Genomic DNA, 12,055 nt, shown 5'->3' on the forward strand with positions numbered 1-12,055 from the left:
TGGTTACCAGTTCAGCAGAGACTGTCAGACCATAATGCAAGGACACGCGGGAACACAGGCTGGCATGAGAACACCCACGCTGTACAACTGGAGCCACAAAACAGAAACGTGCAAATCAGAAGCAGCAAGAGTACCTAAGTGGAAACACTGCCCAGCAGAAAAATTAGCATTTCATTCATAATACAAGTACCAATAAACCAAGAGACACGTCAGCTATGTATATATTTTCTGACAGTCCAATCATGTGGCACATTCCCAAATGACTGCCAGACAGTAGGAAACTGTTCATTTTCCAAGAAAGGGCTATGTGGCACACAGCATTTCAGCCACCAACAGCTCACGTGGCCCTAGTACTTATGGCTTGGCCACAACTGTACTCCTTTGAATCAGGAGTGACTTCACTGAAGTCAGACTTACCCCAGGGAAGAACAGATTCAAAGCAAGAGAATTATACAAACCAACTCCTCATCAGAAAGACCCACATCCCAGTTCACTGGGTTACCCACAATCCCTGTGGATCCTGCAGCATCAGGGATGTAGAGGTTGTTCAAAGGCAGCACTCCTGAGCCTTCTACAACTAACACACAGATACTCTGCCGGCAAGCAACTGCAAGCCCAGCGCAGGTGGCTTTACGGAACATTTCCCAAAGCCTGCCTCTTGGCCAAGGGCTTTGCAAGGTGCTCTGTGCCTCCTGACCACGCTGTGGATGCATTTCTAGCTGAGCTACAGCACTCTGGCACTTCACTGACTCACGCTCCATCAAGTACGAGACAAAACGTTCCGTTTGTACAAAATTCTGGTTCTGCTGTATAATACCCATGTGCTCCTCACCGAGCAGCACGCATCCCTCCCCCGGTGCCCTGCAAGGAGCACAAAACACAGTTCGGCAGGAACTGCCGTGGTGTCGCTGAAGCTGTGCAGAGGACCTCGCTGGCACAGCTCCCTAATGCCACACACTCACCAGTTCAAGGGCAAGACAAGGGGCAAAGTACTGGACATTAGTGCTCCTGGGGGTTATCTCACCCTACTTCTATTTGTGGTGATGTTCATCTGTTGCTCTGCTGCTTCTCCCTAGTTGAAAAGCAGTAATTTGCCCTTCATGGGAACCAACTTACTGCCACACTCAAAATGAATGCTGATTAATACTAATAGATCTCATTTTAAAGGAAGCAGCGTCCTCTGCAAAGCCTACCTCGGTGAGATTAAGCTCTTATGTCACTTGGGCAGTATGAAGAACTGCCCTAGGCCAACATCATTTTTACCTTCCATACGAATGATGTAAAACCATTTCTCAGTCCCTCCCCAAAGGAGCAGATCCTTTCACAAGCTCGGGGAGCCAGGGACCGCAGGGCATTTCCTCTTTTAGTTTGCTACAGCCACGCTGTTTGAGGATAGGACAGGGCATTAAACTAAATCTAAGCAGCAAACAGAAGATGAGAGAACAGCTGTGCCCAAAGGGATCCTGCGCCTCTGGCCTGGCGCAGAAGCATCAGCTGGCTCAGAGCTAACCTTGCCTTGCCCACACAGCCACACAAAGAACCGTGCCAAGAGGCAGCAGAGTGCTGCTGGAAAGAGCCTGTCTGTATTCCCCTGCAATGCTTCCTCCCTTCCATGCCATGTGCTAAACCCTTCTGCATTAACAAGCCTCCAGACAACACTGTCACCCCTTCACATCACGGCACCGTGCCAGGCTTGCCAGAGCCACAGCACCGATGTTCCAACCTCCAAGCAAAAGCATGGCACATGGGGCAGGGAATAGGTGCCAGCTGACACAGCAACCACAGCCACATGCACGCAGGCACAGCCACACCAGCGTGACTGCCCAAAGGCTCCAGGGTATCTGCCTGCAGATTCTACCTGCCCCTTCAATGCCTGGGCGTGCTCCAGATGTCTCTGTCATCTGCAGCACACAGACCTCCTGCTGATTAAAGACATCTAGAGCTCAGTGCGGCTGTGCCAGGCTGGCTCCCCGCCACGAGCACAGCGCATCTTCTCCCCTAGAATCACAGCTGGAGCACAGGTGGGCAAGTATCTGCAGGGGTAGCACAGCGGCAAGGCTGGAACACAGAGGGTATGAAAAAGCATCACCTTTGCTCCAGCCCAGGGTGAGGCAGGGAACTGGTTGCCAAATGGGAAAGAGGAAAGCTCTCTGCGTCTATTCACTCCTCTAGTTTTTTCCATCATAATTAAGCCCCTAACACTGAGTAGAGAGGTGCGATGGCTAAACATCAACACCCCTCCCGGCCATTTCCCTACTGTACCACGTGCACCCTCCCCTGCAAACGCCCAGGAAAGCACAGGGAGGGAACACACAGCTCATCAGTCCCTGCTGCAGTGGCATCGCATGGTGCTGCCAGCCAGGATGTGACCAGCCGCAAGCTGCATGACCACAGCCTAGAGCAAACCTCGCAGCACGGCACGGACTATAACCGGTGCACAAGGAAAGTGCCGGCTTCAGACAGAACGTTCTGCTGTCTCACTGCTGTGTCCAACATGATACACATTCCAGTGACTCCAGTTTTCAAAGGTGGTGGTACTCACTCTGATCAGGCTCAGCTTCAGGTCATCCAAACAACAGGTCAATTTTAAATAGGCTCTTGTATTTATAATTATCAGAGCAAACCCATAATTATGCAGCAACAGACAGATATTAGAAACCAACACACCCCACCAAACAGTGGACTCTCATTGCTGAAGCCAACAGACATTACATCAAAGGTTCCAGCACTGAAGGATAATAACAGTCTGAGACATGGAAGAGCCTCCAGCCCATGTAAGCATGATCTTCACCACCGGGAAAGTTTCCCCCAGTTGTAGACCCAGCACAATGCCGCTGAAACCAGGACAGTGCTGCAAAACCCACAGCAGATGCCCTGTTCTGAACCCAGCCCCGCAGGTTCGCCTCCCGCTGAAGGCACCCATCTCTTGTCTCACCTTGTTCTCATCAGGGGTGAAAATGATGCAGAAAGTCGCAAGCATGCCAGGTGGTACTTTGCGGCACATGGCATCATGGCTGATCAACTTGAAATAAGGTGAGCTCTCCAAGATGACCTTCAGCAGCTGAGGAACCTGCAGAAAAGGTAAGAAAGTATGATTTTGCAGCTTGTGGAAACAGGAGGAGAAGAGACCTGCCAATAGCCTTCCTTAACCACCTTTCCAAAGCACTTTTAGCTCTGGAGGTATGTGCACATAATACACAAGAGTCAACATTCATCCCTTCTGCCTGGGCAAAACAGCTCACGGCCAGAGGCAGCAGGGCAATGAAGGAAGGGCCAAGCAGGGAAGACACCAGCAGCACCGAGATATAATATCTGAATCAAGTCACCCGTGTATTCAACAAGCCCAAAGAACCTGCCGGCTTCTGCCCATACACATCCAGGCAGTCATGCCCCTAGAAGGGAACTGTGTTATCTGAAGGCAAAACAGTACGTGTTAATCCTGGGGAAAGGAAGAAATTCACTTTAACATGCTGGGTTTGAGCGGGGCAGTCAAGCTGCGGTGCTACAGTCATGTGGGTGGACCAGCAAGAGATGGAGACCACACATACTGTAGCCTCACTGGCAATAAAAGCAGGCCTGAAGAGCAAAAAGGAGGAACATGGGAAGACAAAGAGACAACCCCACAAACAGAGGATGGCTAGGAAAATTCACAGGGAGCTGTAAAGAAGCAAGGGAGAAGCACAATACGCTACAAGGAAAGGCTGATGCAGAGGATGAGAGCCGGCAACTTGCCAAAGTGATGGAAAGTCAGGCGACCCCCCAGGCTGTGGCTATCAACTATGGGCTCCAAAAGGCATCTTCTGCCTCGAGATACATGACCGGCACTGACTGGCGCTGGAGTCTCAGTTTTAAAAGCCAACCGCTGCTCTCCGGAGGCTCCTGCTGCCTGTGACTGTAGCCAGGCAGCTGCCAGCGCAGGCAAGCCAGATCCCTGGGGATCCCTGACCACCCCCAGAAGTCCCTGCAGGCACCCTGCTGCACGGTTCTGCCCTCTGGGACACCACCAGCACACAGACAGCACACAGGCATTTCTCAACCCCTGAGCACCAAATCTCAAAGTCAAAGCAAGTGATTTGGACTGACGAGCAGCTTCACTGACAAACAACAAACCCACAGGAGGCTTGAAAAAAATGGAGGCTCATTCTGCACCACCCACCCGAGCCTGGTAACCCGTGGCCAAGGCAGTCCTGAACTCTCCAAACACCCTTGGAACCCAGCAGGGTCCTGGGGCAGCAGGTTCCAGGAGCCAGTTTCACAGTGCACACAAGCAGTTTGGTCACCAAGTCCCTTAGGAGAGGAGCACGTGTGGCTAAGACCTTCAGCAAAAGCCACCCAGAACACCTGAGGGTGCTGAGGAACAGCCTGAAGACAGAAAAGCAATTGTACAACACAGGTAAGAGCAGTAAGTATATAGCGAAGCACTTCTGTAGTTGCACGATTACAGAGCCTCTATTTGGAATACATTTTGCTGTCAGCTGGATTTTTAGGGGGCGAACAACTTCAGGCTGCCATGCAGTATAAGATTCAGAAGAATCTGGGAAACCAGTGTGAAAACTCTGAGACAGAGCACAACACTGCTCTTCTCCAGGACATCGTCAAAAGCCAACAAAATTAGAATAGAACACCCTCTCAGGATTATCATCTCTACCTTTCTGTATTTAAAACATACCAAGGATTTTCCTTAGAGCTAATCTTACTTTTACACCCACGCTCTCCAATGGCTGAGGTCTTACCTGCTAGTTCGGTTTGGAAAAATCCCACATTCACACACTGCCTCCTCCTTTACAGGGCAGGTAAATCCCAAGGCGCAGCTGGACAAGTTTATTATTCCTTACTGGGAAGGGCAGAAATGTTATGCAGATGTTCTTTTCCACTTGAGGAAGCACAAATAGAGCAAATCAACTGTTTGCCCGTTGGCTGGTACTTGGCAAAGATAACCATTTTGAGGTGCTGCATGGATAATGGAACAGCTGAAGCCAAAAGACTCAGTGGGAACGAAGCAGAGAGTAGGAAGAGAGAAACTGAGGCACGTTTTAATTGGGAAGAAGATACCTACAGCAAAGGGTGACCAAAACCCAGTGTAGACCACACCAGTGGCATTCCCTGGGTGCAGGCACCCATGCCACATCTTATCCGTGTTCCCAAGTTAAACGCCAGACCAGGAATGGTGCAGTACTCTCCAGGAATAACTGAGGGACCACACCCACATCCTTCCTTGCCAAAGGGTCTTCCCTTTTCACCCACATCCCTGTCAAAACCTGTTCTCTCAGGAGATACTTGGACTTCTCCCACTGTCCTTCCACCCGCAATACAGCTTGGCAGCTTTTTTTTGTTGTCCACCTGTTCGTCCCCCCCAGCAGGTAAATCTGGAAATCTGGGCGGAATTCACCGGCTCTTGTGCACACTTCCATCTTCCCATCCCACCCTCCCCTCATGCATACCTCTTACTCTTCAATACAGGAGAGTATCCTTAATTACACCTCTCTTCCTGACCTTTCTCTACTGCCAGTGCACTTACTGCTACAGATCAAGAGTAACCCTTGCGTGTAGGAAAGCACGCAGGGAGAAAACACCAAGCTCAGCTCCTTTCCTTCCTCTGCCTTCTCCCACCAGCTTGCTCTTGGCACATGCCTCATTCCAGCAAATGTTTCCCCAACTGAAATTCAAAAGGTCTCAATTTCCCTCTTTACAGTGGAACAAAACTGCTGACATTTTCCAGCTTTTCCATTTGCAACTTTCTTGGGAAATCTCAAAATGATCAGGTTTTTCAAGCAAAGGTGGAGACCTCCGAGGGCACTTGACTTTGAACGTGCTGTGGCTCTCCAAAGGGGAAGCAGAGCATCACGTTGCCTCAGAAAAACCTGAGCAGAACCCAATTAAGCTTAGCAGGAGCCTGAAGCGGCACCTAAAGGTCTCCCACTGCTTCTGCTACATCAGCCTGTTTCCACTGCTGTTTCAAACCACCTTTCCTGAAGTGCTATTACCACTAATTATAACTTACTCCAGCATAAAGCGGAGAAGACTCAACCCCTGCGCTCTGACAGCCCGTTCAGCTGTCTGTGCAGCTCACCCAGAGGCAGAGGTGCCCTGTGGAAACCAAGATTAACCACGGAGCCACCAGGACGTGGTGCACACTCGAGGGAAAGCACGAGGTCAGGGAAGAACTGTACAGCCCTCAACATTCCCAGCCATCCAGGGCTTTCAGGGGGAAGGATGCTGACTAGAAAAGCTCCTTTCAGTTAGGTACTACCAACACATAGCCAAAATCACAGGGAGAAACCTCAGCATGGCAAGATTTCCACCATCTTGCAAAATAAAGGTGGTGAGACCTTTTATTTCGGATGCGCTGTGCTGCAGCAGGTGACTGGCTATGCTGTGCACCGCGTGGATGACACTGCTCTCCAGTTCCAGCACAGGGTTAAACTTCCACATCCCAGCACTTACCTTGTCCACGTTCCTCAGAATCAGTGGCACTTCACAGACCTCATAGGGGACGTAGCTCTGGAATACCACCTCTGATGGGAAAGGCTGGAACGAGCACTGTTTCGGGGAAGGTGCTGAGAACTGCAGATGCAAAACAGAGTTTCAGCCGTGGGGAGAAAGATTCATCAATCAGAGAATACTACATCGGTCCCCAGTGGAGTACAGTCTCCCGGTGAGTACGCCTGCCCAGCTCATGCCAGGGGAATGGCAGCTCACCCACCTGTGCTCTGAGCAGATCAAAAGTTTCTGGACCACACTGAGCAGGCTCAAGCGAGCAGCTCTTTTGCTGGCCGTTTCTCCAGGTTTCCTGCTCCAACAGGCAAGGCAGCGCTTACCTCCGGCAGAGCCCTGGGCTAACACGGTCACACCGCTCCAGAGCACTTACTGCGAGAGCCGTAAGCCCTCGTGCAGCAAGTGAAAGCCAAGAATTTAGAGGAAACTCCATGGGAAACAGTTTGGGGATCATCTTTACTCTGAGACAGAGAGACCAAGTCCAACACATCCTCAAATCTCTTTTTTGATACACAGCCTAGAAACCATGAGGAAGAGAAGACAGGCCAAAAAGGAACACCGTCGTTAAGAAAGCGACAGATGAGGTGGTAAGGTTCAGCTCCTTCCCCAGCACTACTGGGCAACTTGAGTAAGGCTGGACTTGGTATCTCCTTTTCCCATGAACTTTTCAACAGATGCTTCATTATAGTCCATTATTGCCGTGTTATTTAATACCACTACAGAAGCGTGTCTGACGACACACAGAAACAGCAAACGCTTACAGCGCAGAGGCATTACTTGGAGAAAATCCCTCCCTGCTTTGTCTCCCCCCTTCCAGCTGAACTCTTCGCACTCACAAGACACAGGCATGTCTCCTGCTTCTCCACAGGAGTCAAGGTCCTACTGAAGCCAGCAGCCACAGCACACAGCCAGTTCTGTGTGCGCTCGTTTGAGGCGTTCCCAACTTCACGTGCTGCCTAGGGCAATCCCCAACCAATATGTTACAGGTCTCTTGCTGGCAGTTTTCCGCTCAACAGCCTACCTCAGTCATCTACCCATTTGGAACGTCTGTTATACTAAGCAGATGTGTAAGAAGAGCAGCTTTCAACATACATGTAAGCAAACACTGATCCAGATAAAGCACACCCGCTCCCCTCTGCCCAGCGCCATTCCCCTGTGTACCTGGCAGCCTGCAAAATCTAACACCCTGCAAGGGTCCCACTCGTTGTTCCAACCCAAAGCATTCATGCAATTGCTTGAGCTACATCTTGAGCAGTTACCATAGGCCCTCAGCCCTCAAAGGCAAACGCTGCCACCATTGAGGGCATCCGATGACCCCAAGCATTTGACAGAGACTACACCAAACCAAGGGCTGCCTATTTCAGCGGGAGGGTGGAAAATTGCAAGCTTGTGTCCTTCTGCCCTGCCCTAGCCTTCCTCCAGTATCACACTTTAGCCATGGTAGCTTGTCTCCAGCAAAAGCCACCAACTTCAGCAGAGGTGATTTATACGGGCTTAGCGCAGGCCAGGACTTCAACAGCTCACTAGGGGAAAAATGTTTCACCTTTCCCCTAGCAGAAGGGACTCCACCACCACCAGCCGCAGCAGTTTAAAACAACAACAGGACTTAGCCACAAAGGTATTTAGATAAGCTGGAGGCAAGCCTGTCACAAGCACAGGCCCTCTTCAAATGTCATGTCAAACAGCAAGGAAAAGGGCAAGAAAAGGCTACCTTATGACAGGAGGCTTCGCTCACGTCGAGAAGCTGGGTAATCTGGGGCCGCCGCATCTCCCGAGTGCTGGCCAGCCTCTGCTTGGTGCTAAGAGACATCTCCTTCAGGAAGGCAGATGGAGTCAGCTGAAATGCAAAACACCAGCAAGAGCTACAGAAACACCTTCATTCAGAAAGGCTTTTCTTGTGGAAAGAGCCACTGATGAATAATTTGTGATCACAGCCACTAGGATAGTCCTGGAAGTCCCATAATTACCCGCTGAAATATTTAACGTCAGTAAATTAATGATAGAGAGTGGAATACACATGCTCAAACCAAGTGGCTCTGTCCCATTAGCTTCTCCTTCGTCATTTGATGTGACATGTTGGGGGATTTTGCTCTTCGGGCATTTATTTCCTCTTTAGTTTTGCTGGATTGAGCCAGTGACCTTTGAAGAAGGTCGGGAGGAGTTACCAGCAACCCCCTAACTCCATCCTTGCACAATGCTCACAACCACCACATGTGTGGAGATGTCACTGCTGGGTGACTCAGAGGAAAGCAGAAAAGCAGCGTTGTGCCAAGACCGAGGTGGAGATGAATGGCTCCAAGTTTTAGTTATCTCTTTCGAATTAGCACTTGTTTTCTCTGTTCTGGCCTCCAAGACCCCTCCACAGAAGTATGCAGAGAGATCTCCTCGACAGAGCCTCAGCACCAGGTCGCCTTCAGTCAGGTGAGCTCTGGTCAGCAAAGGATGTCTGAGGATGGGGAGGAGGAATTGCCCTGACTCCGCTGCTGTCTGCAGCGCTGGGTCTGTGCTCCACACGGGATACGGGACAGAACAACTGTTTTGGAACCTGTTCCATCTGGGACCAGCCATACCTCTCAAAGCCTTTGGGCAGAGTTTGAGCAGCCCACCACATGCCCAGCTGCCTGGAGGGCAGGTATGGTCAGAGCAGCGCTGGCAAGCATCCCAACGTGACAAAACGTTACTGCCCACACAAAGGGGACAGAACGAAGCACACGCTCATGCTGCAGCTATTCCGGTGCAATGCCCGGTACATCCATTTAAATTGGCTCCGGTGGCACATCCAGACAGACTGTGGGCTTGCCCTGAAGCAGCACCCAGTTCATCCCCTACTGCACCATGATCGCCACCTCCGACAGAAGCACGGCAGCAGAGAGACGGGGAGGTGGTGTCCAGCTTCACAGTGCGGCCAGACAACAGGAGGGGCAGGTAGAAGAAGAACACGGGGGCAGTTTCCAGCCTTACACAGCTCCTACCTGGCCGCAGCAGGTACTTACAGTTGCAGGCTTCTCCGTCTCTCTGACTAGCTTCGGATTACGAGGCACTACCACTTGGCTTGGGAATCCACCAGCCACCCTGGAGGACCCCGTGAACCAGCGGGGCTTTCCAGTGGCCATGCCTCAGTTGACCTGGAAGGAACAGCAACGGGACTTTGAAAATCCAGAATGCCCTTCATGGCAGACCCAAAGGAGACAGCTGTGTCTCCAGGCTGTGGCATCCTTCATAACTGGACAGCAGGTGGCCTCCCCACCCTGTCTCATAATTAGACCATGTTTAAGCAGAAGAGTTAAGATTGATAGAAGTAAAACCCCACAACAAACATTCCCTGAGCCAAAACAGCCTTTTGCTGTGGGCGCAGTCCCACAAGTCACACACACACACATCACAGCCTGCTGGCATTTCTCACCTTCTCCCCCCAACTTCCATCTATTTTGGAACTACTTACTGGAATTATTATCCAAATCTCGATTAATACCCAAACTGTCCTTTATTGCTCTTCAAAAGTTTTTTGGTGGGAACAAAAGGGAAATGTCACTTCACTGCTTCATTTTGCAAAAGCAGCTGACCTGATGTGACTCTGCGCCTGACCCTACTAAGTGCTCAGAGTATTAGGAACAACCTTAAAGCCGGGGATCGCTGCTGCCCTGAGCATCAAAATCAGACTGCTCTCCTACTTTGCAAACCGAATGCCCACCCTTTGTGCAAGGAGGTTGGTGATGGTTTTAACTAATGGAGCACAGAGCTCAATACTCTGATTATCAACTATGATTTCTCAAAGTTAATTTGGTTAAGTTACAAAAATGATCCAGCAAATAGGACTCCTTCAAGGCATGAAATTGCCACAGTGACCAAGAGCCTTTCTCCATGGAGAACGAGGGCCCTATTTTTCACTTATTAACACCCAAACTCAAGGCTCCCTAGAGGCGTTTGAAGCTGTAACAGCACAAAGAAAAGCGTGAAACCATTCAAGCTGCATGAGCAATTAGCTCAAATATAAACGCAACGTATGTGAAAGCAGGGCCACTTAAGGCTATCCTCACGGCAGCTCTGCTCCAGCATCCTCATCCTGCAGGCCGCATGGGTCAATGGGTCCACGGGCCATTCTTATTCTACCACCAGCCTGCTGACAACCTGTCCATCTGCGTCTCAAAAAGTGCGGGTGCAAGAAAGGGAAAGAGGAGAAAACACCCCCAGAAAGCGGATCTCAAGCACTGACAAAAATCAAAGAGACGTATGTACAGCACTTACTAAGCACTGCTTTGGACTAGAAATCATTTCCCCTCCCTTTCTGGCTAACTGGACCAAGGGACGGATGGATTTGCCCGCTTCTTATTTTCTGGGACTTGAAAGACCCAGCTCTACCCTAAAATTTTTTGACATCCTGAAATTAAGCAAAAACTCACAGATCCCACTCCCTCCTGCTTCCTCCTCAACTGTCACAGCCTTGCCAGGCAGAGCAGGAAGATTTTACCAGCATCTCCAGGAAAGACAGACCTCAGAGCTTGACATTAGCTACAGTCTGCTCGTTTCTCTGCTGCCGAGTTCCTCCCGCTCCAGTGCAGGGGCAGAGCGCACTGCACAGGCTCTGGGTGCTGTGCCCAGAAGCGCCTGAGAACAGCAGCATCGCACCCTGCAAGCAGCATGTCGGGAAAGGTCCGCTGACCCCGTAAGGGGGGGGGGGGGGGGGGTGTTACCCCTTTAACCACCTCCGCACCAAGGGAGCTGACGCATGCTCAAGCGTTTGTGGCTTTGGGGGTTTTACAGCTCTCAAGTGGAGACTCTGCGTTCTGCCTTCAACTTCCACAGTATCGGAACTGGTCAGCTTGCTCGCTGCTCTGCCCAAATGCCTTGATAAAGTTACAGCCTTGCAAATCACTGCAGCCCATCTATTCCTTAAACATCTCGCCCCGCAGGGAAGGAGTGCGGCCATATTACAAAGTACCCCTTAGAGCAGCATTTGTTAATGTTCTACGAGCTTCAGGTAAATTCATCCAGACACTGCAGACAAGCTACTCATTTCTTTAAGGAGTACAGAAAAACCTCCACACTGACTTACAAAGCAAGAACTTAATTCCTATTTTGCTTGCCCAGGGAGGACCCCAGCACTTCAACGCAAAAGAGAACAGGCAAATCACCGTGTTGCCACAGCTCCAACAATGCCTTTGGGGTGTCCTCTGTTGTTGCACCTGGTGAGTAGCCACCTAATGAGCTTGTTCCAATTAACCATGCACACATCTACACACACGCCAGCCAAGGACATTCAACTTACAAGGCCATCTCGGCTGCCAGGGAGCTTCATGCATTTTCAGCGCAGCATACGGCATAAACGCTTCCCATAAGACTCACAGCCACAAGCAAACCAAATCAGCACATCTGCTTGGCAGGGAACCAGGAACCCTCCATTGGAAAACCAACATGTATTACCTGGGGCTTTACAGTCCGGTCAGGGAAGATAAAAACTGGCTCTCCAGCCAGGTAGCTTGTGGCAACTCACTCCAACACGTCTCCCACATGGTGTCCAGCCACAAATCTGAGCAGGAACTGCAGAGCTCAGGCAAAGCAG

Source organism: Falco cherrug, chromosome 11 (genome assembly GCF_023634085.1).
Source record: "Falco cherrug isolate bFalChe1 chromosome 11, bFalChe1.pri, whole genome shotgun sequence".
NCBI lineage: Eukaryota > Metazoa > Chordata > Aves > Falconiformes > Falconidae > Falco > Falco cherrug.